The sequence below is a fragment of the Odocoileus virginianus genome, chromosome 32 (assembly GCF_023699985.2).
Source record: "Odocoileus virginianus isolate 20LAN1187 ecotype Illinois chromosome 32, Ovbor_1.2, whole genome shotgun sequence".
NCBI classification, from domain to species: domain Eukaryota; kingdom Metazoa; phylum Chordata; class Mammalia; order Artiodactyla; family Cervidae; genus Odocoileus; species Odocoileus virginianus.
Window position 1 is genome coordinate 31,306,958 of NC_069705.1, and position 17,600 is coordinate 31,324,557.

The 17,600-nt window shown below is 38.2% G+C and overlaps 1 long non-coding RNA gene across 1 annotated transcript in view; it reads right to left on the reverse strand.

Moving 5' to 3' along the window:
• Positions 1-2,499: 2,499 nt before the first annotated feature.
• LOC139032612 (uncharacterized) overlaps positions 2,500-17,600 on the reverse strand; it is a 1,302,716-nt gene continuing 1,287,615 nt past the window's right edge. Inside the window, exon 6 of the long non-coding RNA XR_011485176.1 lies at positions 2,500-2,638. This is a non-coding gene — a long non-coding RNA (uncharacterized lncRNA). The remainder of the gene's footprint in view (positions 2,639-17,600) is intronic.

Here is a 17,600-nt window from a genome sequence, read left to right on the forward strand (position 1 = left end):
CTCAAGTGTTTCTTTTGTTGCCATTATTCAGATTAATTATATACTATAAGTGAGAATTATTACAGTGGCATCTCCAAAGTGAGATTTTCATTCTTCGTGACATCACATATTATGGAAATATTAGTTCTAGAATAATAGATCCCAGCTTAAGAATGAAGATTCAAGAGGTGCAGCTGGATGTTTTCTGTGCTTTCTACTAAAGAAGATTGTCAAAACATGAACAGAAATTTAAATGATAGTAGAAGAATATGAGGAACTGGTGTCATCTGAATAAGCCAGGTTATATTCTGAATTGGAAACTCAGGTTCCCAAGTGGGCAAAATGATCCTGAGTTGTAGTACGCCTCTCTTATTTTCCCAGAAAAAATTCACACAATCCAGAAGACAATAAAATCATTGGTGAGGAAACGGAACAGATGTTCTTTTCTTTCTAAAATATTTCTGTCCCTAGTAGGAAAGCAGTTGTGTTTCTTTCAAGAGTTGTTTTATTTCTGCAAAATTACTCTGAAAGTGTTTGCAATGAAAATTACTCAGGTAACTAACTCCAAAAATGCGATCCTAAAAAATAGAATCCATTACATTTATGACTTACAGTACTTATAAAAATACACATTTGGCTACAAATCAGGCTATGATGATATCAGACAAGACACAGTTTGGATATTGACAACTCTGAAAGGTTTAACTGGCATTTCTGCTAAGGCATTCATATTTTTATACCTGTTATTGTAATATCCAGTAAGAAAATGATATTATTTATTTAAACATAGCATTTCTCTTACATATTACTTAGTAGCTCATTGATGAGAAGTTTGACTTAAAAATATGCAGAATGATATAAGTGACAGGTTTTCTTTTCATTACATTTTTATACAATGTGTTTAACTCAAAATGTACCATCTCATTTTGCTCTGAAAGGAAATCATTTCTTAATTTCACTTATCCACAAAACCCAAGTTTTGTCCATGAAAGACTGGGAAGACTTCAATTTTGTGGTTCAAATATCAAATAAAATGAATCCTTTCATTAATATATTTTCTAACTTTTGACTCTACTTTTATTGGAATCTAATTTTCTTATAATGTATTTATTTCTCTTTTCTCTACTCCTTTTTTTTTTTTTAAATAATGAGATTGTGCAAACTCCTTGTCTCCAAAGTCAAATTTATCCTATGTTGACAGACAGAAATCTCATCTCAGGAAGATTTCTCACAGCGAGTAGTTAGTTCAGCCCACTGAGAACTGATATATAGCATATATCTTAATGACAGCAGAAAACTCACACTGTCTTTATTTGCCAAAGCATCCATACTCTTAATTTCAGGCAGGTATTTTTAGTTTCTAGTAGTTTGGGGAAAGGTAATAGGTGAAAAAGTTAAAAAATAAAGTGCAAAAATATGGTGTCGAACACTCGCTATATATAACACCTGTAAAATGTATAGAAAAGTACATTTGCATTCCAATAACACCTGTGACATTTAGACGTTCTATAGAATTCTTGCTTTCAATCTTTGCCTGTTTCACATGCTGGTATTATTTCTCTCTAAATATAGTCAGAAACCTTAAAATATTCAAGTACTCAGAGGGTATACGATGCAGCAAGTAGTAATTCTATGATTTCTATTTTCTAATTTTTGTTCATAAAGTGGTCAAAAATTATAATTAAGCTTAGAAGAACTCGGAAATTCCATATCAAAATACTTCAAAAGACCATGGTTAAAAGAATTAAGAAAATTGCAGCTCTATATTTACTTTATAATATGTTCACAATCATGATGCCCAACAATATTTCAACAATAAAAGTTATATTTCTGTATCATATCTTTGGGAATAAACTTGCCTTTATGCACAAGGGCAGGATCGGCTCATTAACAAAGCAAACACTCTGGGTTTCCATTTAACGATCACACCAGCATACAACAGCTTTTCATTCACAGTTTACTCCACATTTGTTACAGATTTTTTTATTTTTTCTGGCAACATTTGTCTTTCTTGTTTTATGAACCAAAGCTATTTTATGTTTTCCAACTTTTTGTATAAAATTCTCATAAATAATTACTGGATTTCAAATGCTCCTGGCAGCTGGACATTTGGTATAATTCTAAGTGATGTTAACAGAACTATGACCGTGAACTTAAAGACTTAAAAAAACCCGATTTATTTCTCTCTCTCTCTCCTTCTTTCCTTCTTTCTTCCCTCTCTCCCTCTCTCCCCCTCCTTCCTTCTTTCTTTCTTTCTCTCTCTTTCCTTTCATGAATTGGCATTTGCAGCATTGCACATGGATGCACAAAGAGGAGGTGAGATGTCATTTATCTTCTGAACTACCACAAGTATAGGCAGAGTGCAGAAAAAAGTGTGAAAAGGAAAGGCAGATGTTTGACAGTTTCTTAGAAGCTATGTCTGAAAGAATGACGGGATTGACTGGAAAATCAGAAAACAAGTTTCTCCAGAAGACAGGGCTATCACAGCGCCCGGCCTCGCATGGGTACTCACCACTCCCGTGTCCTCCCGGGGGGCTGTGCGGTCCTCAGGTGGACCCGCTGACAGCCGAGTCTGTGCCCGGGCCCCGGCTCTGCCCGTGGGCGACGGGGGCCGCCTCCTCTCCCTGGAAGCAGCTCGTCTTAGGAAACAGTTCTTGGCCTGGGGAGAGAAGGCATTCCTTACACAGGGACCCAGGACTCACTGTGAATGCAGGTGGACGGTTCCCGGATACAAATTCAATTTCCAGTGGTAATTATTATGCAAAAACATTTATTTTAATTACATGAGCTTTAAAACCCTTTTTTCTGAAAGAGAGGAATACATGGATAAATATGATATAATTGTGCATTTGTAGGTATACAACATTCACTAACGATACAAATAAAACACTGAAGCATATGGCTGACTATAGTTAATTAGCAGATCTATCAAAACTCTGGTTCTGATCTTCTTGGCACTAGATTTAATTTTCTTAGGGTATTCAAAAGTTAGAGTATTCAAGTCTAGTCTGACCATGTATAATCCTTGGGTATATCTAATATGTTCACTTTATATTGAGTTGGCCAAAAAGCTCATTTGGGTTTTTCAGTAACATACTATGGAAAAACGTGGACAAACTTTTTTGGGCTAACCCAATAACAACATGAACCACGCTGGTGGCTCAGACAGGAAAGAATCTGCCTGCAAAGCAGGAGACCTGGGTTCAGTCCAAGGTCAGAAAGATCCCTAGAGAAGGGAATGGCAACCTAGTCCAGTATTCTTGCCTGGAGGATTCCATGGACAGAGAAGTCTGGTGCGACACAGTCCATGGGGTCACAAAGGATCGGATACAACTGAGTGACTAACACTTTCACTTTCAACAGCACCACACAGTATGCATGTTGGTAGCACACAGAAAGAAATTCAACTTTATGGAAAAGAAAAGAACTTTCCTTTATAAAATGATAGATTGCTCTCAGAAGAGTGAGGCAGACAACAGGAGTGTTGTGGGCACTCCTTTAGGATATGAATCCAGGCAACTTCTGCCACTCATTTCTCTGCCACAGGGAACGTGAAGTGACTTATCTCATTAATGAATTTACAAAAAAGAAAAAAAAGTGAACAAATTCAGGGCAGATGCTCCTCCTCCCTTTCTTTTCAGAGCCGGCCTCTCCTTCGAAAGTGCATGTTCCTTTCTGTTTTCCCATATGCCACAAGCTTACTCAGGAACCGGTACTACTAGCGTTAGTGGGTGTGGGGCCACAGTCGGGGCTGGAGATTCAGTCCACGGGTGACAGTGGTACCCAGTGCATGTCACCATGGTCTCTCCTCACCCACCTCTCCTATATTGTTTTTGTGCATCTCTCCAACGCAAACCATCACACTCCAACCACAGTTGGTTTCTCCCAATTCTTAGCTACAGTGACCTCCTTACTGCATCAGGAATGTCTTCCGCACAGTCATCTTCTCCCTGGCCTGCTTTCCCCATTTATTTTCCTATGGCTGGCTCTGTATCATCTTTCAGTCCTGATTTGAATGTCCCCTGCTAGCTAGCCTTCTTGACCATTCTGTCCAAATATTAATACAACCTTCTCTCCATCACTGAACATTATGTTTCTCTAAATGAACTCAACTTGTCATTATGCCATGGTCTTTTGTTTGGTCTGACTTCCTCCCCATGACTGCAAGATTCATGAGGTCAGGGATCATGGTTGTTTCATTCATAACTATTACATAGTAAATATTCACTTCACATTTCTGGAATAAATAAGTGAAAAGACACTGGTAGACATGGAATCTTAAAATACATTTAATTTGGGGGAAATGTTAAGAAGGACATATAATATTTCTCCCATATTAAATATATTTTGATTCCATATCTACCAGTGTCTTTAATAGTTTCAGATCATCATGAAATATCTTTTAGATTAGTGAATAGGAATTGTGGCATTTAAATAACACCATCTTCACAGATCAAGCACAAGAATCCTCAGATGATGCAAAAAGAAATACATTGCTAAGTAGCCTGACGTTAGCATATAATAGTACTTCTGGAGATGGTGTCTATTGTTTACCAGCATATACCTGAGAATCTTTGACAAGATAAAATGTTTTCATAGAAAATGTAGCATTCATTGAGTATTACCATTAAATTTCAGCACTAGAGACATTTTTCAAAGACGTTCCAAGTAGCTGAGTAGTAAACTGAACAGTCAGTAGCCACATGGTCTTTGAAAGACCAACAGGCAGAGGGTAAGGCCAGCAGAACCTAAGTTTTCAGCCCACTCAGCAGAGCTGAGAAATCAAACTCTTCAGCTGGCTTTTCTCAAGAGCTAGCTTTAGCAGTAGCTGAAACTGGGATGGTGGCAACCGTCATGAAGACAGTGGCATCAGCACCAACAAGGCTTGACAGCCTCAAAATAGGGAACAAAATTCATAATTCTTCTGTGTCGTAAGATAATAAGTTTTGATAAATGGCAGTTTACTTTGAAGATGGATTTTTAGTAGTTACATTTGCCAAGGATTATTTTTTTTTCCTGCTTGTAATCAATTGTGTATCCACTTGTAAAGCCTCTACTAACAGGAAGAATACAACAGCAAACAGAATTTCTGAAAAACAAACACAATCTGATACTCATTACTGAGTGAACTAAAATGAAATAGGAAAGAAATAGAGCCACCTTTGTCCGGGGAACAGTCCCACAGCTGTCTCAGATAGCCCAGATGCGGACTATGGGCTCCAAGGTCACCGGCAGGAGTTTAATTTGGGACTTTCTTTGGTACCAGATTTGTCCTGATCACAATGAAAAGCTACACTGATCTAGGCAGGAAGGTTTGCAGGAGATGCTGAGTGAAACTTATCAGATTGAACACTGCCCCCAAAGGGCCAGATTTTACCAAGGAACACACAATGCCGTGTGTTTAAAAATTCCTGGGAATTCTCTGGCAGTCCAGTTAGGACTGTGCTCTCACTACTTGAGGGTTCAAGTTCAGTCCCTGATCTGGGATATAAGATTCCACAAACCTCATGCTGCAGGCACACACACACACACACACACACACACACACACACACACGTCCTGAGAAATGAGCAATGAGCAATGACTGCACAGATGTATTATGTGCTCTTCACCTCTGGATTCTGTTGGGATTTGGTTTATGCCAGGTAGACAGGAAATTCAAACTAGCAGGTAGACATGTTACAACTCAGAGGATAGTCTTGAAGTTGTTGGAATGTGAATTTGAACTTGTGCCCAACTAGTATCCAACATGTTGTTGGAATGTGAATTTGAACTTGTGCCCAACTAGTATCCAACATCTGGTCCCATTACTTCATGGCAAATAGATGGGGAAACAATGGAAACAGTGTCAGACTTTATTTTTGGGGGGTCCAAAATCACTGCAGATGATGACTGCAGCCATAAAATTAAAAGACACTTGCTCCCTAGAAGAAAAGTTATGACAAACTAGACAGCATATTAAAAAGCAGAGACATTACTTTGCAAACAAAGGTCTGTCTTGTCAAAGCTACAGTTTTTCCAGGAATCATGTATGGATGTGAGTGTTGGACTATAAAGAAAGCTGAGCACTGAAGAATTGATGCTTTTGAACTGCGATATTGGAGAAGACCCTTGAGAGTCCGTTGGACTGCAAGGAGATCCAACCAGTCAATCCTAAAGGAAATCAGTCCTGAATATTCACTGGAAGGACTGATGCTGAAGCTGAAACTCCAATACTCTCACCATCTGATATAAAGAACTGACCCATTGTAAAATCCCTGGTGCTGGGAAAGACTGAAGGCAGGAGCAGAAGGGGACAACAGAGGATGAGATGGTTGGATTGTATCACCAACTCGATGGACATGAGTTTGAGCAAGCTCTGGAAGTTGGTAATGGACAGGGAAACCTGGTGTGCTGCAGTCCATGGGGTTGCAAAGAGTAGGACATGACTGAGCAACAGAACTGAACTGAAATTATAGATTGATCAATAGTTCATATTTCATAGATTATTATATTATGAATATGAGCCAAATGACTATTAAACTTGGTGCTTTGTGTAGTAAGTTATCAAGGTAACAATTACCAACAAATGGTGATATTACTATATCATATATATATATATGATATATATAATATATATATAACATAAACATAAAATATATAGTATTTATCTATAATACAAATGCTAAATACTGAAATACAAATATGTAAAATGGAAAATATAAATGTTTTAATAAAAAGACAAATCTACATTTAATACAGGGCTTCCCTTGTAGCTCAGTTGGTAAAAGAACCTTCCTGCAATGCAGGAGACCAGGGTTACATTCCCAGGTTGGGAAGGTCCCTTGGAGAAGGAAATGACACAGAGGAGAATCCCACGCACAGAGGAGCTTGGCAGGCTACAGTCAATGGGGTTGCAAGAGTCAGACATGACTTAGCAACTAAACTACCACCATATTTAATAAAAACATTTAAGATAGATAGATAGATAGATACTATATAGATATAAGAGACATTGGTTTGATCCCTAGGTCAAGAAGATTCCCTGGAGAAGGACACAGCAACCCACTGCAATATCCTGGCCTGGAGAATCTGCTGGACAGAGTAGCCTGCCGGACTATGGTCCATAGGGTCTCCATAGAGTCAGACACAACTGAAACAACTTAGTACTAATACTATGTATTTATAGATGCTTATTTTTCACCATGAAAAAATATAAATATTCCTGAAGATAGTGAGAAATAGCTCTGTCAACTACTGTACACTTCACCACCTCCTTGTAGTCTCTTTTCTCTCCAAATATTAGGAATTTAAAATCGCTAAAAAATGAAAACTACATCAATACAATTTTAGTCTTTGAACATACACAAAGGATTTTGGCATTCAAAGAAAAATACAATACTGGAATTTTAGAGAACGAACTGCATGGCATTACTTTGTGTCCAGGGTAGATACATGTGTGTCCACACACAGAGCACTTTAATATATTTTATTTCCAGAGTATGCATTCCTGGAAAGACTTCTGCTAATAAAGTGAGTGTGACAATGGTATATTTGAGCTTTCATGTCATCCTTTCAGAATCTGGATGCACTGCCAGCCAGTAATGGAAATTACAGCTAAATAAATGACTCAGTAGTCAACCTTCTAGAAACAGCCATAGTTAGCTTTTAGGGTAATGCTAACTTCACTGTGGTTTTAGTAATCTCATCAACTTTTTGGTTAGGGATGGATAAATAACTAGCTTTTAGTATGTAAATTACCAACAAAAACATTTTGCAGAAAATGGGTCAGGTTAGAGATGTAAATGAGGCCTAAAATGTCTCATTAGGTTTTGAATTGCCTTTTTTTTTTCCTTAAGCGTTATAAATCTTGCAAGCTTTGGGGGTAATTTTCTCGCTTGAATAAGCGAGTAAGTTCTTTTCCAATAATAAATGAACAAAAATACTTCTTGAAACTAATTCTGCTTGGAAAAAAACAGAGCAAATTGAATACTTAAATATAATTTTCCGGTAAGTTGTGCAGATCCCATGTACAGATTTCATAAAGGACCTAGTGTGGCAAAATATCCAATCCCTCTCCTTTAATATCAGCTGTATATTTGAAAGATACTTATCAAATCTTGAGACAAATCATTAACTATAGAATATAAGTCTATTTTGAGAAGGAATGGATCTTTGATTTAGCAAAAAGTCTCTGTGGTTCTCCTCTGACAAGTCCTATTTGTAATGCTCGTGTCTAATCCATATTTTCAGAACAAATACTATATAAAGGCAGGGTCTTGCTCATAGCACTGCTCTTGGGCCCAGCTTACACAGTCAAATGATGAATACAGACACAAAAGCCAGGCAAAACTGCTTTAGATCTTTAAGATACTAATAAAACGGCGTCCTATCACAGACCGAGACTGTCAGCAGGCGGTTTCACACCTCTTCCTTCCACCACGTCGTTTTCTCTCCTAGAAACCACTCATTTACAGCAGCCAAAATTAGCCTCGTGTGACAATGTACGAAGCGTGTGCTGCTCGTGTTCAGCTATCACGGCACTGCCAATGTTTAGGACAGTTTAACATCTCAAACTCATGACAGGGGGCTGAATTTTTTGTCACTCGGAAAGCTGCAAAAATGGGATAGTAAATACATAATTACAGTAACTACCTATATTTAAACAGCTTAGAAATCTAACAGGGAAATCCATCAACCCACTGTCATCATTTAGTTTGGGTTGGGCCTAATTAAAGATAAACACTTAAAGTCAGTGATTATAAAACCACATTTCAGATCACTTTCTTCTTAATTCTCAGCAACAACCAATATCCTCTCACCCCACCAATATATATATATATATATATATACACACACACACATATATATATGTATGTATGTATGTATATATATATATATATACACACACATTCTTTCTAAAATACCAACTTCAATATTTGCCTGCTCCTTCATTCGTTTCATACTTTGTTATAGCAGTCTCTGTAATGGATCTTTATGAAATAGAGCCTTTTGTGCTTAGCCCACGTGATCTAAATAAATCATAGGTATGCATATATCACATTTTCTTACAGAATAGATTTTATTGTTTCATTCATTTTACCCAGTAAGAAAAAAAGGGATGATGAGACTAAATTCTTCACATAAGTATCTTATTTAAATTGGTCCCTGTTGCCTACCAAATTCTTAGAGGTCAATATAAGATATTCTCACATGTTTTGGCAAAGTAAGTAAGGAGGTGACAGCAGGTCTTGGGGTTATTCAGACCTAGTTTTGGTGGGTAAAATAATAGAGTGACTCAGGTGTTTGGTCACTGTGTTACGTCATGTGTTTTAATAAAAGAGCGTTATTTCAAGTAGACAGGACAGATAATCTGAGAGAGAAATATGAGTCCTGACGTGTATTTGTATGCTATACATACTACTGCATCACCCCTTCTGCTCACTACTCTTACTGGCCTCCCTAAATCTTGCACAGCTTTTTAAAAAATTTTTGTCTTTGTCCACCAAGTATTCCTTCCACTTTCTTCTTAGTTCCTTCTTGAGGATGACCTCAAACCTCTCTCACAGTCTAGTCAGATTCTCCAAACAGCAACCTCCTTCCAAGGGCATAAGGAGACAGGAAGCACACCCCGTCACCTCTACCCATTCGATTAGAGTCACTCACTTATCTCTCTAATAAATGCACAGAAGACGATCATACAGTCACATACCTAGAGCTAAGGAAAATGGCTCAGCTTCACTGTACACTTATCACGTGCCACACATTCACTTTACCCTCCAAGCAATCCATGCAGGAAGCATGATGATTAGTCCCATGTTACAAATGAGGGAACTTACCCCTTGGAGAAGCTGGGTACCATGACTGAGATCTTATAATATGTGGTCGAAAGAGAATTTGGGTGCAAGTACAGGTTCAAAATCAGGTCTCTGTATATGATAAACAGAGCCTCTACTAGGCACGTGCTTCCTCCATACATTCTAGCCTCTAAACACATTGCTATCTGTGTTACGTGTCTAATGTCAGGGGGTTTAGGGTTCTGATGCTCTCATGAATCCAGGCTGTTATCTTTGCTAATAGAAATCCCATCCATAGACTCTATCTGAGGCAAAAGTGGTTCTCTTGAATATAGAGATGAATGTGAGCTGGAACCCATATTCAAGTGGTAGTTCTTTACACGCCTGTCATTTCTATGATTATTTATAAAGTCTCTGGGACTACAATTCTGCTTCTTGGTAAGGCCTTTTGACACTATGAGTTCAGAAAATCTATTACCAGAAATAACACCTCACCAGTACTTAAATCTTAACAACATCCAAGGTTTTCACATCTATGATTACATTTTATTCTCAAGGTAGATCTTTAAGTCAGACATAGCTGATCTATGATCATTCCATTTACTTAAATGATAAAAGAGAAAGTATGGAAGAGAAGTGAATGATTGATTAGAATCAACTATTTGGGGACACTATTGTTAAGTACTTTACCTAAATTCTCCCTTCAAATTCACATACTGAGGCAGGAGGAAGATGCCCCGCTCCTAGGGTAAAGTGATTGGAGATTCATTCCCTATGGACTGAAACTCCAAGAGAATAGCAGAACAATTAAGAGAGGAGGTCGGGCCCTGCCCAAACCACATATTTCTCCTTCCCAAAGTCAGGAGACCTCCAACCAGACATGTGCAGAAAGACCCTTTGGTGGTAAAGGGGAGTGATGTGAAGGAATGCTCTACCTGTAGCCCTTTTCGATTGAATCCATTTTGCCTAAGAGACATGTGACCACACATGGAAGGATCCTGAGATATACCATATATGGACTAGAAGAAGAATTGAATTGCTAAGTTCTGTTCAACTCTGTGTGACCCCATGTAGCCTGCCAGGCTCCTCTGTCCATGGGATTCTCCAGGCAAGAATACTGGAGTGGGTTGCCATTTTCTTCCCCAGGGGACCTTCCTGACCCAGGAATCAAACCCAGGTCTCCTGCATTGCAGGCATATTCTTTACTGACTAAACTAAAAGGGAAGCCCCATATATGGACTATGAACCAGGAATATCAAACTGATTGGTCAAAAAAACCCAGAAGAAATGCTCCATAAAAGTAATTCAAACTGCCATGAGGGTGCAACTCAGTGACTTTCCCTGAGTCCACTCATGTGTCCAGGTACTGGACTCTTTTTTCTCCTAATAAATACATAACTCGCTTCACTACATAAATACTTCACTCGCTTCACTACATTCTGTCTTTGTGGAAATTATTTTCTGTAAAGTCAAAGGGCCAGAGTCCTCCAGGAGTTGGTGATGGACAGGGAAGTCTGGAGTGGTACAGTCAATGGGGTCGCAAAGAGTCGGACACAACTGAGTGACTGAACTGAACTGAACTGACCTAGTGGCTGGATTTGGTGCTCTCACCGTCATGACCCAGACTCAATTTCTGGCTAGGAACCTGAACCCTGCTCCAAGCCACTGCATGCCGAGGACACCCAAGATCAATATCTTCCTTCAGTGTGTATGTTCTTCAACACATTTTACAGGTAATATAATTGGGGTTCATGTAGCATTTAATTAACAGCTTATAAAGGGCAAGTTCTAGGATTAGAAGTTGTGTCTGTCTCTCTAAGACCACCCTCTTTTCCTCATAACTCAAGTTCAGTTGACAGTACACATTGACTGCTTACATAATGCCTGGTTGTGTTCCTTATCTCAGGTTGAGACTTTCTCTACTCAGGTTTTCACTTTGTTAATGGAAAGAACCATGTTTTATTTTCTTTTCATAACTCACAGACCATACCTTTGATGCTATGTTTAAAAAGCCAAGGTATAATTCAAATTACTGGTGATATAAACATGATCTGGAAATAAAAGAAAGTTTTCCCCAGTTGTACTTTTATCTATTCACCTGGAAACTGTACCTCAAGCAATTCTGCAAAGGAACTGTGGTCTTGGAAACCCCTATGCATTCCTGGTCATTCCTTGTTAAGCAAGCTGTGTTGAGGGCCACAGTTTGAACTCTTTCTATTACCCCAGGCTTCCCTGGTGGCTCAGATAGTAAAGAGTCTGCCTGCAATGCAGGAGACCCGGGATCAATCCCTGGGTCAGAAAGATTCCCTGGAGAAGGGAATGGCTATCCACTCCAGTATTCTTGCCTTGAAAATTCCATGGACAGAGGAGTCTGGCTACAGTCCACAGGGTAACAAACAATCAGACCATAAAGAAGGCTGAGTGCTTAGGAATTGATGATTTCAAACTATGGTGCTGGAGAAAACTCTTGAGAGTCCCTTGGACAGCAAGGAAGTCAACAGTGAATATTCATTGGAAGAACTGATACTGAAACTGAAGCTTCAATACATGGGCTGCATGATGCAAAGAGTTGACTCATTGGAAAATACCCTGATGCTGGGAAAGACTGAGAGCAGGAGATGGGGGCAACAGAGAATGAGATGGTTGGATGGCATCATCGAAACAATGGGCATGGATTTGAGCAAATTTTGGGAGACAGTAAAGGACAGGGAAGTCTGTGTGATGCAGTTCACGGGGTTGCAAAGAGTTGGACATGGCTGAGCAACTGAACGATATTATCCTAAGTCCCCTAAGGCTCAACAACTCTAAAATGACTTCTACAAAGTTTCAATGAGTTAGGGGCAATATCAAACCTAAAGTCACATCTTTAGACATATCTTGTCACTGCACCTCTGTAGAATTAGTGTATTTGTTATCTTTATCACATATCTGTAAGTATAGATCATGAAATCTGTAGGACACATTTTATTGAGTAAGCTGTCAGTAGAATATCATAATGATGAATGAAATCTTTAGAAAGTAATCTTAAACAAATAATAAGTTATCAGAATGCTGATTAGTTAGAACAGAAAGAAAGAGTTATAGGCTGATGTAACTGAACATCAAAGAACTGGACTCAAAAACATATGATGCTTTTCTTATTGGTTTAGTCTGTCTACACACATGTATTTATAAAGGACTGATTATATTGTGAAAGTGCTAATACAAATCAGCTTTCTGTTCATGGGTTTTATTTTATTCCCCTCTGCCTCTCCTATCTTGTTGTTTTGTGTGAGACACACTATCAAGGGAAAATATTATGAAATCCCACTGCATTATACCACATAGTATATAATGGGGAAATAATAAATGTTGAGTGAATGAATGAGGATAGGCCAGGTAATCTGATTACACTGGTTGAAGTGATCACTGATTGATATAAAGTGGCACAGTGAAAAGAATTATGAAGAATATATATACATATTTAGCTATAAGAGTATATCCTATAAGATCATAGAATATGTCTGAATCTGTTATCTCTTATCTCTGTACCCAGCGTCAGGTAGAGTACTGGACCCAAGTTAGATATTCAATGTATATGTGTTTCACTGATGAACACTCTCTGCTCACAGGGAGTATATAAGCCAGGAGTGTAGATAAGTGGTAAGTATTTTTCACCCTCTTTCTCATTTCTGGCCTCAGTATTTAAAAAGGATGGCCAGGCTCTTACAAATACTTGGGCGGAAGCTTTGCCTTTTCCATAACGCACTCATCTATGAGGCACACACATATACACTGTGTTTGAATGAACCCAAAAGGACTTGATCTGCACAGGTCCTGGTGGCTCGGCGGTAAAGAATCTGCCTGCCAGTGGAAGAGACACAGGGACAACAGTTCAGTCTTTGAGCTGGGAAGATCCCCTGGAGGAGGGCATGGCAACCCAGCCCCGTATCCTTGCTTGGAGAATCCTATGCACAGAGGAGCCTGGTGGGCCACTAACCATGGGGTCTCAAAGAGTCGGACACGACTGAAGCGACAGAGAAGCATAGCAGCAGCTCACGGGTCATTTCAGAGAGAGATAAATAGTAAGATTTTTCAGTTCTTCAGGTTCACATGCATATTCTATTTCCAAGTGTTTCAAAGGGCTCTCATAATTTGCCTTTATTTCATTCTCATATGTTTCTCTCAACTATAGTTTTATTTTACATATGTATGTATGTACATATATATATATACACACACACACACACACAATGATACAACTTAGAATTGCTGCTGCTGCTGCTAAGTCACTTCAGTCGTGTCCGACTCTGTGCGACCCCATAGACGGCAGCCCACCAGGCTCCCCCGTCCCGGGGATTCTCCAGGCAAGAACACTGGAGTGGGTTGCCATTTCCTTCTCCAATGCATGAAAGTGAAAAGTGAAAGTGAAGTCGCTCAGTCGTGTCCGACTCTTAGCGACCCCATGGACTGCAGCCTACCAGGCTCCTCCATCCATGGGATTTTCCAGGCAAGAGGACTGGAGTGGGGTGCCATTGCCTTCTCCTTAGAATTGCACATTGGTAATATATTCAATATGGAAACACATACAACTTAAATAGAACATTTTCAAATGAGCATCGCTTGGTTTAAATGTCACTAACTTCATATCAACAAAAACAAAACAAACACAACAAAACAAAAGCAGACTCATAGATAAAATAAATGAGCTGTGGCTAGAAAGGAGAAGGGTAGTGGTGCTGAAACAGATGAAGGGGATTAAGAGGTACAAACCTCTGGTTATATAATAAATAAGTTACAATGATTTAATATACAGCATAAGGAATGTGGTCAATAATATTGCAATAAGCTTGCACAGGGACAAAAGGTTACCAGACTTATAGTGGTGATCTTTTCATAATGTGTATAAATGTCAAATCATTATACTATGTATCTGAAACTAACATAATACTGTAAGTCAGTTATATTAAAAAATACCATCTAACCACTCTGTGACTACAACTTTATTTTTTTAAGTTTAGCTTGAATTTAAGAAATTCATAAGCTCTAAAATAGTTTAACATTTTGCTAAAAATACAATAATCTTTCATGACACTACCTTTCATATACAAATTATACTTATGTTAAAATTTGTTTACTTGTAAAAACTTGTTTTCATTTTCAATGGATAAATATTTTGAACCGAAAAATTTTGGAGTGTCTTGGATTGCAAAGATGGATCATACATAAAAATTAAGGGAAAGTATTATTTTTCATTTAACAGGTTTTTTTTTAACTCAATGAATAGTTTTCAGGAATAAATCAAAGTTGTAAAGTTATAAATAAAAAGGTTAGTATATTCAAGTCCATCTCCTAGCCTGAGTTAAAGATTGATCACATTTTGAAGATTCTGATTAAAAGGAAGACATTCGTCTTCAGCAGATTGCTGAAACTTCAAAGCTTATGAATGCACTTTTGGAATCTCCACCCCAGAAAGGGTCAGTGTGTGTGTGTGTGTCTATGTGTGCATGCGTATGTGCATGCACATAGTACCATGCATTAAACATATTTCAAAGCTACACTGAGCTTATCTATACATATAGAGAAAAAGACAAGCGTCCCTTTAATAAGCAAAGAATTAAGAATTAGCACAGATCTATCTGGAAAGAACTGAGACTAATGGAAATTCAAGCTGCCTTCACACCCATCAGCAAAACTTCCACCAAAGGATCTTTCGGCTATACTGTTTTTATCCATAGCTCTCTGACCTGTGGAAATAGCAAGGAGAGAAAGTGGGTGAAGCACTTTCCTTTTGGAAACCTGTCTTTCATTCTCTGACAGGAGTTTATAAAAATAGGTACAAGTTTATGTCCTAGTAATAACCACTGTATTTCTCTACTATGATTTCTATATATGTAGGCACCAATTTTATTAGCCTGACCTGTACATCACTACATTCCAAAAACTTACTGCAACTGATTCCATCAATGCATGCATTCTTCCATAGATTTGGTCAATAAATAGCACTCATCCAAACTTTTTTTGGGGTGTCTGGCTCATTCCATAATCAGCTTTCTAAGAGGCAGGCTTTTTCATCAAATCTCTTTCAAATATACTTGTACTTCTTCTACACAAATACAACCGATGATCAGTTTTTCTCGTATATCACAAAGACCTAATTCATTTGGAATTTCTATATTTATTTACTTCATAAAGAATAATTTACTTTTCTTATTTTGCTCTGATCAGAACTAATATGTCAAAGCAGGAAACAAATACTTTAAGAAATAATAATTTAAACAATATTATTTTCCTTTAAGGGCAAGTGGTACATGAAAGGAGAAATGTTACCATCATATTTCAGGCTTAACTATTCTGAAAAATTAAAATAGAAACATAAAATGTCTCAAAGAAACAGCTGTGTAAGTTAAGTTTAAATGAATCAGATGTGTTCTATGGGAATATGCTATTTTACAATGATTAACACATTCTCAAGTTGAGAAGGATTATTATACTTTATACTTGAAGTTTATTGACAAATAGTTGTCCTGACCTTTATCCTACTTAATTTGAGGTTAATTCTTTTAGCTGCAATGCCGTTCAAGTGCTCAAAATGTTACACCTTCGGCTCCACCAACCCGGGGGCAAGTCCTACCTGAATTTGAACTCTGATGTTTTATATGAGGTCAAGATCAAGGTACCCACTCACAACAAGTATTCCTTGCAGGGATCCTGCTCAGAGGAGCACACGTGAGACAGGGTATCACACTGATCTGGCCATCCCTGGAAGCTGAGCCTCGTAGAAGCAACCAGAAGTTTGTGGCAGGCAGGGAGACCTAGTCAGAACAGCCCACCTACACCTCTCCAGCGAGACACAGCTCTCGTCTCGTCACCAGCTCTGAAGGCAGCTGGCCGCGCAGACACGATGCCCCGGCACTGGGAAGAAAAAGCTCCAGGGAGCAAGCTGATGGCCCCTCTCTGTGGACAGGGAGGAAGAGAAAGGCAGGGTATTGAAAATAAATAATACAACTCTCTCTGATGTAAAGTGCCAAAGATTTCAGAAGGGAATGCAAATCCAGCACAGAAGACCTTTGTTTTCTTCTCGCATTTTGACATTTTCCTAGAATCACCTGATAGCACTCACATTAAGCTTCATTTCAGATTCTGTCCAAAGTCAAGCTACCAGATGCAGCAGTGTGACAAAACTTTCCCAGAGAAAAGATCAGAATGAGCGCTTGCGTTGATTTTTCATTCGCTGCATTCCCAAGAAGACTGATTACAAAAATTAAAGGTCATAGGAAAGAAGCAAACTGCACAGTAATAGGGCATTTCTACTCCTATTAGAAAGTATGATAGCACATCTAATTTTCACACTCTCCAGCTATTCTTACAATGAAAGCTATTTTGTTTGTGTTTTTACCCCATCACCAATAAAGCTTCATGATCTAAATTAATTCTACATATGAAGATGAACACTGTTAGCAGGAATAAACTATCAGATTTTCACGTGGAAAAGAGAGACACTGTAACCACAGTGAATATTAAACACTTGCAATCATTGTGTCAATGCAGACTTCTTAGAGAAATTTCAAATAGTGAATTCTGAAACCATGAGAGTGTGTTTGAAGGATAATGATAGTGACTTGAGCTATATTTTCCAAAGACGTCACATCAAGGATCTAAAAACAAAAAAATAAAACCCAGAAAACAGCATGTTAAAACTCGTTTTCTATCTGAGGTTGCATGAGAGTTATAAAAAAAAAGAAAGAAAAAAAAAACAGGAAGAAAATTAAATTTCTATTTTCACAGGCAATAATGTGTTGTACAATTTGCAATTAAAAATAAATTAGGCACAAAATCTGCAACAGATTGTTTTTAAACTTTCAT